This window comes from Leuciscus leuciscus (genome assembly GCF_965113295.1).
Source record: "Leuciscus leuciscus genome assembly, chromosome: 3".
Lineage (NCBI taxonomy): Eukaryota > Metazoa > Chordata > Actinopteri > Cypriniformes > Leuciscidae > Leuciscus > Leuciscus leuciscus.
The window spans coordinates 9,446,274-9,459,274 of NC_138727.1; the positions used below are offsets into that span (position 1 = coordinate 9,446,274).

At 40.4% G+C, this 13,001-nt stretch overlaps 1 protein-coding gene across 1 annotated transcript in view; it reads right to left on the reverse strand.

Annotated features, from left to right (window-relative positions):
• mad1l1 (mitotic arrest deficient 1 like 1) overlaps positions 1 to 13,001 on the reverse strand; it is a 144,142-nt gene that overhangs the window by 124,963 nt on the left and 6,178 nt on the right. The gene's annotated exons all lie outside the window — the stretch shown is intronic.

The window sequence follows — 13,001 nt, forward strand, 5'->3', positions numbered from 1 at the left end:
ATTATTTAAGCACTGTTTCATAAAATCAGCATTTACTTGGAGATGGAGGAGGAGAATCGGTTGTTTGGATTTTATAAATGACAATTCCAAGCAAACATCCTTTGTCCTTAACTATAAGTAGAGATAAAATATTTGATAACATAATTTAAATTATAAAAATGCAGCAGGAGCTGGAAAATAAAACCAGTCTGGCTAACTAGTGAAAAATTATGTGTATTTTCAGTTAATTTTAGTCAGATGTATTTACATTGTTACATGTGCGCAATCAACTGAAACATTGTTTGTAAAGGTGTGAACCAAATGGCCCACACACTCATATAGAAACTGATAGGTGTGAAACTACATTGCTCAGGGTAGACTGCAGCGTAGAATTCATAGTGGCTTTCAGTTTTTTAATTATCTGTGTAAGACTGGAAGAACTGGAAGAACTGGAAGAGGTTTAATGTGAACAATTATCATACAGTATTATGTTTGGTATCATTTGAAATGTCTCAGTGCGACTGGTACAAAGGTCTCATTCCCACAGAAGTAAACCAAAAAAGTAATAAGGTGTGGAGAGTTTGATATCTTGTTAACTGCTGTGGGTGTGCCCCCATGTAAATCAACGTCTGTCCCTAGTAAGTCTGGGACGGTGATTAATGCAAATTCCCACTGTGAACTCATGTTTACATTTGAAAAGAGGTTTCTGCCTTGGTGTTATGTGGTGGTGATTTAAATTGCTGAATGTTAATTGTTTTATCTGAGATCGCAGGTGCAGTCATGAATGACGTCATGGGAAACCCCGTATTTAAGCCGGTCCGGAATTGAGGCTGGTCTCTCTCTCGGTTCTCTCTGCTCTCTCGCGATGCTCGCTGCTCTCGTTGCCTCCACCCTTCTGATCAGTGACAGCTGGGGTTACTTGCCTCATGGCGGGTAGTCTACGATCTTCGCCTCGACTGATCCAGATCACGGACTGAGTTTTTATTTGTTATTTTCAAGCCAGGTAGTGGGTATTTTCTTTGATCACTTTTATTATTTAGTTAACACAGCGTAGGAAAGCAGTGGCCCGGAAGACTCACTCTGTTTGTTGTTTTCCTCGGGAGCAGATAAGATCTTGTCTACAGAGTTAGATAGTCAGGTTTTCTGTTTTCCTGTTGCTGCCCTACCTGTGCTATTAGTTTGATTTATTGTTTATTATTGGTGCGCTCTCTCATATGTTTTATTAAAAGAAACGATTCACACCTTGAAACTTCACCAAGTCGTCTGTGATTCTTAATATGTACGGTCCTTGTCTTACATGTGTTTTAACGAGCCAAATTAGATAAAGGGCCGTAACATATTTGGGGGCTCGTCCGGGATTGAATTTTGTGTGGCTTTGTTTGATCTTTTGATCTGCTCACACTTTGTATTTGTTACTTGAATAACTTCAGTAACTTTGTTGAATCACAGTCGATTGGTGTGTGTATATTTTCTTGTGTAGTGCTCGTTAAAAAAAATAATCGAGTTTTCGAATTCCTTATAATAACACCAGACGTTAATTTTAATCATGTTTGAATTAGCGAACTTCATTGCGAAACCGACGCAAGCTGAGCTGTTTCAAATTAATAGAGTGGATCTTACGAAGATTGCTGCTTATTTTAAGGTCAGTTTTCGTAAGACTTCAACTAAACATGAGCTTCAGATTCTGCTTGTTGACTCATTGCATGAACAAGGCGTTTTTGGTGATGAGGAAAAGATGACGGATTATCCTGACGTTGAATTTGAAGGTAGTTCCGAAGATCTTGCGATGCAGATTAAAAAATTGCAGTTGCAAGCTAAGGAGCACGATATAGTTTTGTTGAGAGAGAGAGAAGAGTGGGAGCGTGAGAGAGAGAGAACTAGAGATCGTGAGAGACATGAACTTGAACTGAAAAAGCTCGAAATGGAGCAAGCGTGCCGTCTAAAAGAGATTGAGTTAAGCGCTCGTGAAAGGGGTTTATCTGACACTTCTGATTTCGACGTGAGTCGTAATATTCGTATTGTTCCTCCTTTTCGAGAACAAGAAGTTGATAAATTTTTTGCTCTTTTTGAACGCGTCGCTGTCAATATGAAATGGCCGAAGACTTTTTGGCCCATGTTGTTACAGTGTGTTTTTGTGGGTAAAGCCCAGGAAGTTTTTTCCTCTTTATCAGTCGAAGACTCTCTTAATTATGAGCAAGTGAAGACATCCGTTCTCAGAGTGTATGAACTAGTCCCCGAGGCTTATCGTCAGAAATTTCGTAATTTACGGAAAACTGATGAGGCTTATGTTGAGTTTGTTCGGGAGAAAGAATCACTGTTTGATCGTTGGTGTGCTTCCATGAAAGTGACCACTTTTGAAGGGCTTCGTGAACTGATTATTTTAGAGGAATTTAAAAACTGCTTACCAGAACGCGTTGTAATCTATCTTAATGAGCAAAAAGCTTCTAAATGTTCTGTTGCTGCGACATTGGCTGAAGAATATGTGCTCACACATAAGAACATGTTTAGTATTGCACCGAAGTTTTCTTCAGCTAACAGCACTCGGTCTTCTCAGCGTAATTTTGAACGCCCCCTGCCTGTTGATAAAGCGGCGCTAAGTTCTGATAAGTCTGTGTTCTCACCCGTTTGTTTCTATTGTAAGAAACGCGGACATATTATTTCTGAGTGCAGTGTGCTCAAAAAGAAAAACCGCGTTCCTAAACCGGTAGGGTTATTGATGACGTCCATGCCACAAGTGGAAGGACTTGAGTTGTTAGCTTCGGAAGCTGACATGTGTGAAAATGAGGGATATGTGCCGTTTTTGATGGACGGATTGGTATCTTTGTCAGGTAGTGCTTCGCGCAAACCAGTCAAGATACTTCGTGATACAGGCGCTGCTCAGAGTTTTATTCTGGAAGGAATATTGCCGTTGTCTGATGAGAGCTCTGTTGGTTCAAGTGTCTTAGTACAAGGATTTGAGATGGGCTTCGTTAAGGTACCTTTGCACGAGATCGAAATTGAATCTTCCCTTGTGTCTGGCCGCGTTGTTGTTGGAGTGCGACCATGTCTTCCTGTTCGAGATGTTACATTTATCTTAGGGAATGACTTAGCGGGAGGAAAAGTTTTTGCTAGCCCTGAGGTAACTGATGATCCTTTTTTGTGTCTTACTGTTGCTGATGCCTTAGCTCAGGAATATCCTGAGGTTTTTCCCTCATGTGCTATTACTCGCGCTATGACTCAGAGACTAAAAGAGAAAAGCCTTAGTGAATCAGAAAATGAGTGTAATTTTGATTTGAGTGATACATTCTTTTCTAATTCTGATTTTTGTGAAGTGGAATGTTCAAATTTTGTTGACGGTTCAGATAGTGCCGTTAAAGAGTTAGATGAACATTTTATAGGGCCTACTAAATTGTCTCTGTCTCGCGAGCAGCTTATGGTTGAACAGAGGAAAGATGAGAAATTGTCGTCCCTCTTTAAAGCTGTTGTTCCTGCTGAGCAACTCGAACACGTATCGCAAGGATACTTTGTAGAAGATGGAGTGTTGATGAGGAAGTGGAAACCAACTACTGCATCTGCTGATGATGAGTGGCAAATCGTCAAACAGATAATAGTTCCCTCCTCGTACCGCTCTGAAATTTTGAGTCTTGCGCATGATAGCCCGTTTGCCGGTCACTTAGGAGTAAATAAGACGTACGATCGAATACTCCGAAATTTTTTCTGGCCTGGCCTGAAAACTGATGTAGCAAGTTATTGCAGAAGTTGTCATGTGTGCCAAATGACGGGAAAACCGAACCAGAATGTTTTACCTGCTCCGTTGCATCCTATTCCAGCTATCGGTGAACCATTTGAGCGTGTGATGATTGATTGTGTCGGTCCTTTGCCTCGCACGAAGTCGGGAAACCAATATCTGCTCACTATAATGTGCACGTCAACGCGTTTTCCAGAGGCCATTCCTTTGCGTAAAATCACTGCACCAGTGATCGTAAAATCACTTATAAAGTTCTTCTCACTGTTTGGACTTCCACGTACTATTCAGTCGGACCAAGGCACGAATTTTATGTCCCGTGTGTTCAGGCAAGCTCTAGATCAGCTGCATATCCAACATTGCACCTCAAGTTGTTATCATCCAGAAAGTCAGGGAGTACTTGAGAGGTTCCACCAGACTTTAAAATCAATGCTGCGTGCGTTTTGCCTTGAGTTTCAAAAAGATTGGGACGAAGGAGTACCTATGGTCATGTTCGCAGTGAGAGAAGTAGTGCAGGAGTCGTTAGGTTTTAGTCCGGCCGAGTTAGTGTTCGGGCATACTGTTCGTGGCCCACTGAAGCTGATTCGAGATCATTGGACTAGTGATATAACTCAAAATAATCTACTTGACTATGTCTCAGGCTTTCGTTTTAAGTTGCATCGTGCATGCGAGTTGGCCAAAGAGAATTTAGAGATTGCACAGCAACGAATGAAGAAGCGTTTTGATCGTCGTGCTAAACTTCGGAGCTTTACTCCTGGTGACAAGGTACTTGTGCTGATGCCAGTGCCTGGGTCTGCTTTGCAGGCTCGTTATTATGGTCCCTATCGAGTGAAAGAAAAGGTGAGTGAGCTTGATTATGTTATCTCGACGACAGACAGAAGAAAGAAAACTCGTCTCTGTCACATTAACATGCTCAAGCCGTACTTTGAGAGATCGCCAGATTTGTCTGGAAGAAAGTCGGCTGTGTTAATTGTCTCACCCACAGACTTTCCGGTGGCCGGAGGACAGGCGCTGTCCAGTGCTGATATACCTGACACCGAGGCGTTGTCCAGTCCTGAATCTTCGATCCACCCATCGTGTTCTGCTGTATCGGACAGCGGCGATGTTTCTTCTTTCGAGGAGGATGTAGAGTTTCCTTCTACCGAACTGGTTGCGGGAAGATTGAAAAATTCTGAGATCATTCTAACCTTAGACTCGCACCTTTCCCATTTGACCGTTGCCGAACGAGCTGATGTGACTAATATTATTCGGACGTACAGTAATTTGTTCTCTGATATTCCATCTCGTACTTCGTTAATAGAGCATGACATCGATATTGGTGACTCGTTGCCTATTAAACAGCACGCATATCGGGTAAGTCCTGAAAAGAGAATTTTGTTGCAAAATGAGGTGACCTACATGCTTGAGAATGACATCGCAGAGCAAAGTTTTAGTCCTTGGAGCTCACCCTGTTTGCTCGTAAAAAAATCTGATAGTACATTTCGTTTTTTAACTGATTTTAGACGCGTTAATGCTGTGACCAAACCAGATAGTTATCCATTGCCTCGTATGGAAGATTGCGTGGATCATGTAGGAAATGCTGTGTTTAGAATAGAATAGAATAGAATAGAATTCTTCTATTCTATGTAGGAAATGCTGTGTTTGTTACGAAGATCGATCTGCTTAAAGGATACTGGCAGGTCCCGTTGTCAGATCGTGCGAAAGAAATCAGTGCGTTCGTAACACCAGATAATTTTCTCCATTATACCGTAATGGCTTTCGGTTTACGAAACGCCCCGGCAACCTTTCAGAGACTGGTCAATCGCGTCATCGAAGGCATGCATAACGTTGAAGCATATTTGGATGATTTGGTCCTTTATAGCGCGTCCTGGTCAGAACATGTGGAGCAACTCGATGCGCTTTTCAGTCGTTTGTCTCAAGCTAACCTTACGGTTAATTTAGCGAAGTGCGAATTTGGCCGAGCTACGGTCACTTATTTGGGAAAGATTGTTGGTAGCGGTCAGGTTCGACCCGTTGAGTCTAAGGTAGAGTCCATCACTCATTTTCCCGTGCCTAATACACGTCGTGAGCTTCGTCGATTTTTGGGTATGGTTGGGTACTACAGAAATTTTTGTAAGAATTTTTCTGTAGTTGCTTCGCCCTTAACCGACCTTCTTAGTCCTAAGGTTCCATTTAAATGGTCTGAGATTTGTCAGTCGAGTTTCGAGAGAATTAAAGCACTTTTAGTTAATTCTCCTGTTTTGTCTGCTCCTGATTTTACAACTCCGTTTTCTCTTGCTGTTGATGCAAGTGACACCGGTGCTGGAGCTGTTCTCCTTCAATCGGATTACACTGGCGTCGAGCATCCTGTTTGCTATTTTTCACGTAAATTTAATGAACATCAACGACGTTACTCGACTATTGAGAAGGAGGCGCTCGCCCTTGTTCTTGCTATTCAACATTTTGACGTTTATGTTGGTTCTGTTTCGTACCCACTGACTGTTTACACGGATCACAATCCCTTGATTTTTATTGATCGGATGAAAAATAACAATCAACGTTTGATGCGTTGGAGTTTATTCCTACAGCCTTTTGAGCTTGACATTCGTTACATTCGGGGTAAGGATAACGTGGTTGCGGATGCTTTATCTCGCATCTAAATTAATTGCAGTCTCTGAGGTAAAATATGTATTCTTTTCACCCTACAATTAATTATTTAAGGGTGAGGGTGTTATGTGGTGGTGATTTAAATTGCTGAATGTTAATTGTTTTATCTGAGATCGCAGGTGCAGTCATGAATGACGTCATGGGAAACCCCGTATTTAAGCCGGTCCGGAATTGAGGCTGGTCTCTCTCTCGGTTCTCTCTGCTCTCTCGCGATGCTCGCTGCTCTCGTTGCCTCCACCCTTCTGATCAGTGACAGCTGGGGTTACTTGCCTCATGGCGGGTAGTCTACGATCTTCGCCTCGACTGATCCAGATCACGGACTGAGTTTTTATTTGTTATTTTCAAGCCAGGTAGTGGATATTTTCTTTGATCACTTTTATTATTTAGTTAACACAGCGTAGGAAAGCAGTGGCCCGGAAGACTCACTCTGTTTGTTGTTTTCCTCGGGAGCAGATAAAATCTTGTCTACAGAGTTAGATAGTCAGGTTTTCTGTTTTCCTGTTGCTGCCCTACCTGTGCTATTAGTTTGATTTATTGTTTATTATTGGTGCGCTCTCTCATATGTTTTATTAAAAGAAACGATTCACACCTTGAAACTTCACCAAGTCGTCTGTGATTCTTAATATGTACGGTCCTTGTCTTACATGTGTTTTAACGAGCCAAATTAGATAAAGGGCCGTAACACTTGGTCTGAGTATTTAGGGAGATGCTTAAGAAGGCTCGTGGCGATTTGTAGCTCAAATTGGCCGGTGATGCAGAGTGTGTGTAAGACACTCTGCATCATGTATTTTCTAATGTCAGGTTCGCATCTTTCCTCTTTATTACAGAGCATTTGATGTTTTGTATTTATCTTTGAACTGATTATGAAATTGGCATGATACATTTACCTGACTGATTTTATTGATTTTATTCTGACTGACTCTGCAATTGTTTTCACAAGTAGATTAAACAGATTCGTATGTTCCCGCAAGTTTTGCGTCAGATTAGTGACGACTAATATTTGGCACTAATTCAAGTGTACTTGGTTTGCAAAGACAAGAAGTGAATTTCCGTTTAGAACAGCAAATGCTGCTTGACCAATTTAAATTTGGGTGTGTCTTACCTCTGTTTTAATTTAATGTTACTTTAGATAAGTGTACGTGGGAAACCACGGCATGACCAATCCAAAGCTATTATGAGAGAAGTAATGTTGGTCAGCTTATATCTGTAATAGTGGCCATACCTCTACTTAAGTAAACGTTTAAATTAAATTCAAGTGTATGCAATTCCATGGGGGCTATGCCAAAGTATCTTCAAAGTCCTTTTAGGCAAGTCGTGCCACTCGGCCGCCATCTTGGCAACGCCTCCGGGCAGCTATTTCGGACTAACAAGACCAGGGCTGTGTTCAGCCCCGACAAAACGTTGCACAACGTTTTTTAAACAGAAACGGTGATGCGTTGAACACACTGTTCTGATGACGCAAGAGTTGCAACTATGGCAGCTGAGAAGGCGATTCTTTATGAAGAATTTTCGGAGCCTGATGAAGTCGGTATAAATATGTGTTTAATACTACAAAATATGCCCGATGTTACAGTTACTGCACTTGCCGCCCAGAACAAAAGAGAACATCCCAATCGAGTGAAGGGATTGCTGAAACTGAAATGGAAGCACACATCTTTCCTAATTCAGACTAAAACACATCTATTTAGCCTCAAATACTGACTTTATTTGTAGTTCATACTGTTTTAATACCCTGTATTTTCTTTCTCATTTTTTGGAAAAGCACTTATACCATTGTTTATTTCTATACCAAATGTCATACACTTGCAATAGAGCTAAAAAATATAAACAACTACATCATTATGTTGATATCCTATATTTTTACAATAAAACTTACGACAAACATGCCTTCTAATATGCTCAGTTGTTGCGTATACCGAGCTGCATCGAACACATTCGTAAATTACTGTCCTTGAACCCATTGTGCGAGTTCACTTTAATACCGCGTGCTTTATATACATGTTGCTGCTGATTGGACTGCAGTTCTGACACACCCACCAAACAAGAGAAAACGTATCTCAAACCCCGTTGCACACCGGTGCACGCCGTTTCCAGGAAACATGACGTTCAACCCGGAAACCGTAGCAAAACGTTGCGCACCGTTTTGAACTTGAACATGCCCCAGGCTTCTATCTAAATGAATGGGCAGAGAGTCAGAACTGCACTTTCACTGGTCACCGGGACATAAAAACTGCATGTATAGAAACAGCAGTAAAATATGATAAAAATCGCTGAAATAGTTTGATGACTTTGCCCCAAAATAAGGTTTAAAACGCCTTTTCCCCGACAGGTTATACTTTACTACGCATGCGCAAGGGTTCACGACACCAACTTCATTTACGTCTCTATCCAGAATGCCGGTGTTGTGCAATAATCAATGTCACTATTGTTCTCCATTATTTAAATATAACCAGGTTTGCACTTTATCAGTAATAACAATGTATTGTATATTGTTTTAACTTATTCATTAACATTAATCGGTTCAAAGGAGTCATCCCAGATAGCAATTACATTTGGCACGGATCCGTTTTAAGCCCCTTGCCTCCGTTTCTATCTTAGAGACGTTTTCTGATTGTGAACCAGATCCGTGCCAGACAGAGGTTTCAGCTTAAACAATCTAACTGCCATCAGTTCAGTATTTATATCATTTTACAGATCTGGCCCAGATCACTTTTCCCATAGGTAACCGAAAGACATTAGCTGTGTCTGACACTGATTTGGTCCAGATCTGCAATATGAATCTGAGCCGATACTGTTTTCACATAGGCTACACTGGTGTGGCCCGAATCTGTGATACATATCTGAGCCGACTGCATTTAAAAAAGGGCTAAAAACTGCTCTGGCCCATATCTGCAAAACGGATTTGAGCCAACACTGTTTTGACAGAGACTACCTGATGTGGACCACATCCGAAATACTTTTCTCAAACTGTGTGAAGAACTCCGTGGAATAAACATTTTCAAAACAACATGGTTACCTGTCTGCATATTTATTTTTCTATCTTAGAGCATGAGATAAATGCATTGTCATTAAGCTGAACAATATTATCAGTGTTTAAAAACTATACAGCAACAGGTCCGTTACAGCACACACTGTAAAAAAAAAAGTGTAATTTTACAAGTAATTGTCTGTATTTTTTTTCCAGATTTTTACCGTTTTGTCATTATACAGCAAATATTTGCAAATAAAAGGCATTTGCCGTTGCTGCACATTCAGGGCTTTGTGTGTGTGAGTGCGCGCGCGCGCGCGAGATGACGCAGATTCAAATTCGCCGCCATTACTTTTCCGCTGTTTACTCCCGCCCACAACGGTTAACGTTAGCTGATCAGGATCGAGTTTGGGCAAGCGGGAGATTTGAATTCAGTCTACTCTCGTGAAGTAGACTGTGAGATCAACAGTGGTTCAAAGCAATCGTGTTCGTCAAGAGCAGCCGTGAGCAGGAGCTGTTGTCTGTCAGTCCGTTTGGATTCTTTGGAAATAACACCCTTTTCTGTGAGCCTTGTTCGTCAGCGGACATCATGCCAACCGATCACCGGCTGAGGTAAGAGTCTCATATACTAAGTTACATGTGAACGATATTTTATATTACATTTGTGTTACGTTTACAGTTTTCAAGCTAACGTTAGCATTCTTAAATTATGTTCTGTCATAACAGGCGAGAGCTGGAGGGCAAAACACTGAAAATGTAGCATGCGTCTTTACATTTTCCATCTGTTTTAAGAAAGATCAGTTGAACCCACACCTCAAAAGACCTAAAACAAGCTTTCGTAGACTTGTTATACATATCAAAGTCCGTTTAATTGTGAATAAAATCTTCGTTAATACGCGATAGTATCTGTCAGTAAATCAATCTCTTAAATGGCGGGACATTTTGAATCACTGTCTGGAAGCTGAAAATTCTTCTCTTAAAAAATATCCTCGGTTTTAACTAACCAATTTTTATTACCATTTTTAATAACCACAGTTATACTACAAAAACAAATAGGCCTACCATGTTTTTTTTCTTGTTTTTTTTCTTTGTGGTTAAACCACAGTTAATTTTCGTAAGGGTTAAACATGGCTAACGTTATCTCAAGACTGTTAAGAAAACGAATTCAGTAAATACTGTACTTGATACAGGAAAGCACATGAGACTAGAATATGAACACAACATGATAAATTGCATATTCTGGCTGCATCTGCTTGCCAACACGTAGCTATAGAATGCATATATGTGCATATATTAGGCTTATAAAATAAAAGTTGATAGAATGTTTGTGTTCTGATGAAGAAATGAACGTATCTACATTTTGGATGGCCTGGGGTCATCATAGTAGCCTTTTTCATAGGATACTTTTGATCATTGGTTATGAAAATTGCATTGATCCAGATGAACAGACAGTTAACTTACACCCCTAAGGTTAGGTGTCTCAGCTCAAAACTTCACTGTTAGCCTTTCCTGCTCAGCTTCCAGATCATAGTCAGTTTAGGTTTTGCATTGTCTCAGTGGAACATATTCTTACATGTGTAAATGTAATACTGAGTTTTTTTTTTTTTTTTTTTTTGTGATTTCAGGTCAAGTGGAAAGCAGAATGATCATGGCAAACAAGGTATGGGAATAAGTAATTTAAAATATTGTAATGGCCGAGTCTTCTGATTCCATATGATTTCACTAAAAGTGGCAGAAAATGTAATTTGTTTTATACTATATTTTCCCATATGAATATTCATTTGATCCTTGTGAGGCCACTGCACAAGGTTTGGTTTTACTACAGTAAGACCACGATTGTGTTAGATTCCACCCATCTATTTAATTTTTTTGTTGTTGTTGGTAGCGTAACTAGGCTTTTTCATTTAGAAACATGACTTTTCCTATCACTTAATGACACATATCTCTACCTTTCATTCCAGCTAAAGGATCTGACGGTTGCTGCTTGCATCTCAGCCTACCTGATGGAAAATTCTTGCTGGATGAATGACCTTCAACTCAACCTTGCCAAGACAGAACTGCTTATGGTTTCAGCCAAACCATCCTTGCTGTGTGATCCTGCTGATTTGCCTTATACAACATCAGAAAGATCCGGCCCTTCCTATCGGAGCCACACAACTCCTTGTCTAAGCTCTTGTTCTATCCAGACTGGACTATTGCAGCTCTTCCAGCATCAGTCAAACCTCTGCAACTGATCCAGATGCTGCAGCAAGACCTAAACTCACTGCTTCAGATCTATGTGTCCTCCAGAAGCTTGTGTTCTGCAAGTGAACGGTGCCTTGTGGTGCCATCATCCCAAAGAGACACACAATCACTTTCACTGACCTTTCCCTGGACTGTTCCCTGCTGGTGGGATGACCTGCCCAACTCAACACATTTTCAAGAAACTGCTAAAGATCCATCTTTTCATAAACACTTGACCCAATAATACTAAATCTTTGTTTTAATAAAAAAATAAAAACTTGTGCACTGTGCTACACTAACTGGGACTTGTCACTGCACTTGTTGCTTCTATTGTTCTCTTAATTTTCACTTTGGATAAAATGTAATTGTAAATGTTTAAAACAAGTTATATTAGAGTATAAAGGTATACAGCAATTGCCTTTTAATGTGGATATTTTTACATGTTCTAAATTCTATACTAAGCTTGTATTTCCTATCATTCACGTATCTTGATGTTCAGTGTTTGTTTAATGAATACTGTAAGTGTGCAGGTATTCCGTACTTGTATGTTTAGTTAATTTAACAGAAATTCACTGTACATTTGCTATTATTAAGTACTTAATTAGAGATTGCAGGTCTAGTTTCACAACTTTGACCAAAAATTAAAACTGTAAATATACAAACTTTATATTTGAATGTATGTACTTATTGCATTTTTATACATAACTTCATAGTTATTTTACACAGAAAAACTATATAAGATAATTACTGTAGATAGACAGAGCATTATTATAAAATAACTTTATGTATGCCTAGGTAGCATAGGTTAATATGATACCCTAACTGACAAAAATGCCGAAAATAAGGCAAAAGGACAATCCAGTGCGATTTAAGTGGAATCGTAACACATCCGGCACAGCTCCGGTAGGCGGAATCGTTTCACGCACCCGTTACGCATCTGTAACGGGATGTTTAGGCGGTGCTGGATCGGCGCTGGCACATATCCGCAACAACCCCTAAAAACAGACCAGAAACGGCTTCGGCCCGATGTGCGTTTGGACTCAGGAACGAGTCCGTGAGGCGGATGCGTGCCAGACCCGGCTCTATCGTTTTGCGGTTGCGGCCCTGTTCCGTTACAGCGTCCAGTGGCTATCTGGGATTAGTTCGCGAATTGGACGTTTGTGTGATTATCCCAGCAGTTAGGACATGGACATCCCACAAGGTTAGTGTCAACACAGAAAACATTACATCACTGGATAGTTTTTTTCGTTTATTTAGAGAGTAATTTTATGTCAGCTGAATGTGCGGAACGCATTTCAGAGAAGATAAGGAAACATATTTTAGCACAATTCACACCCAGCGGTAACTTAATTCAGGAAAAAAATAATCTCCGAATGCTCCACATGAAACTTTGGTCTTCCGACCTTTTACCATAAATGTTGTTTTATTCTGATTAATATGCGTGCGGGAGAGAGAGCAAGA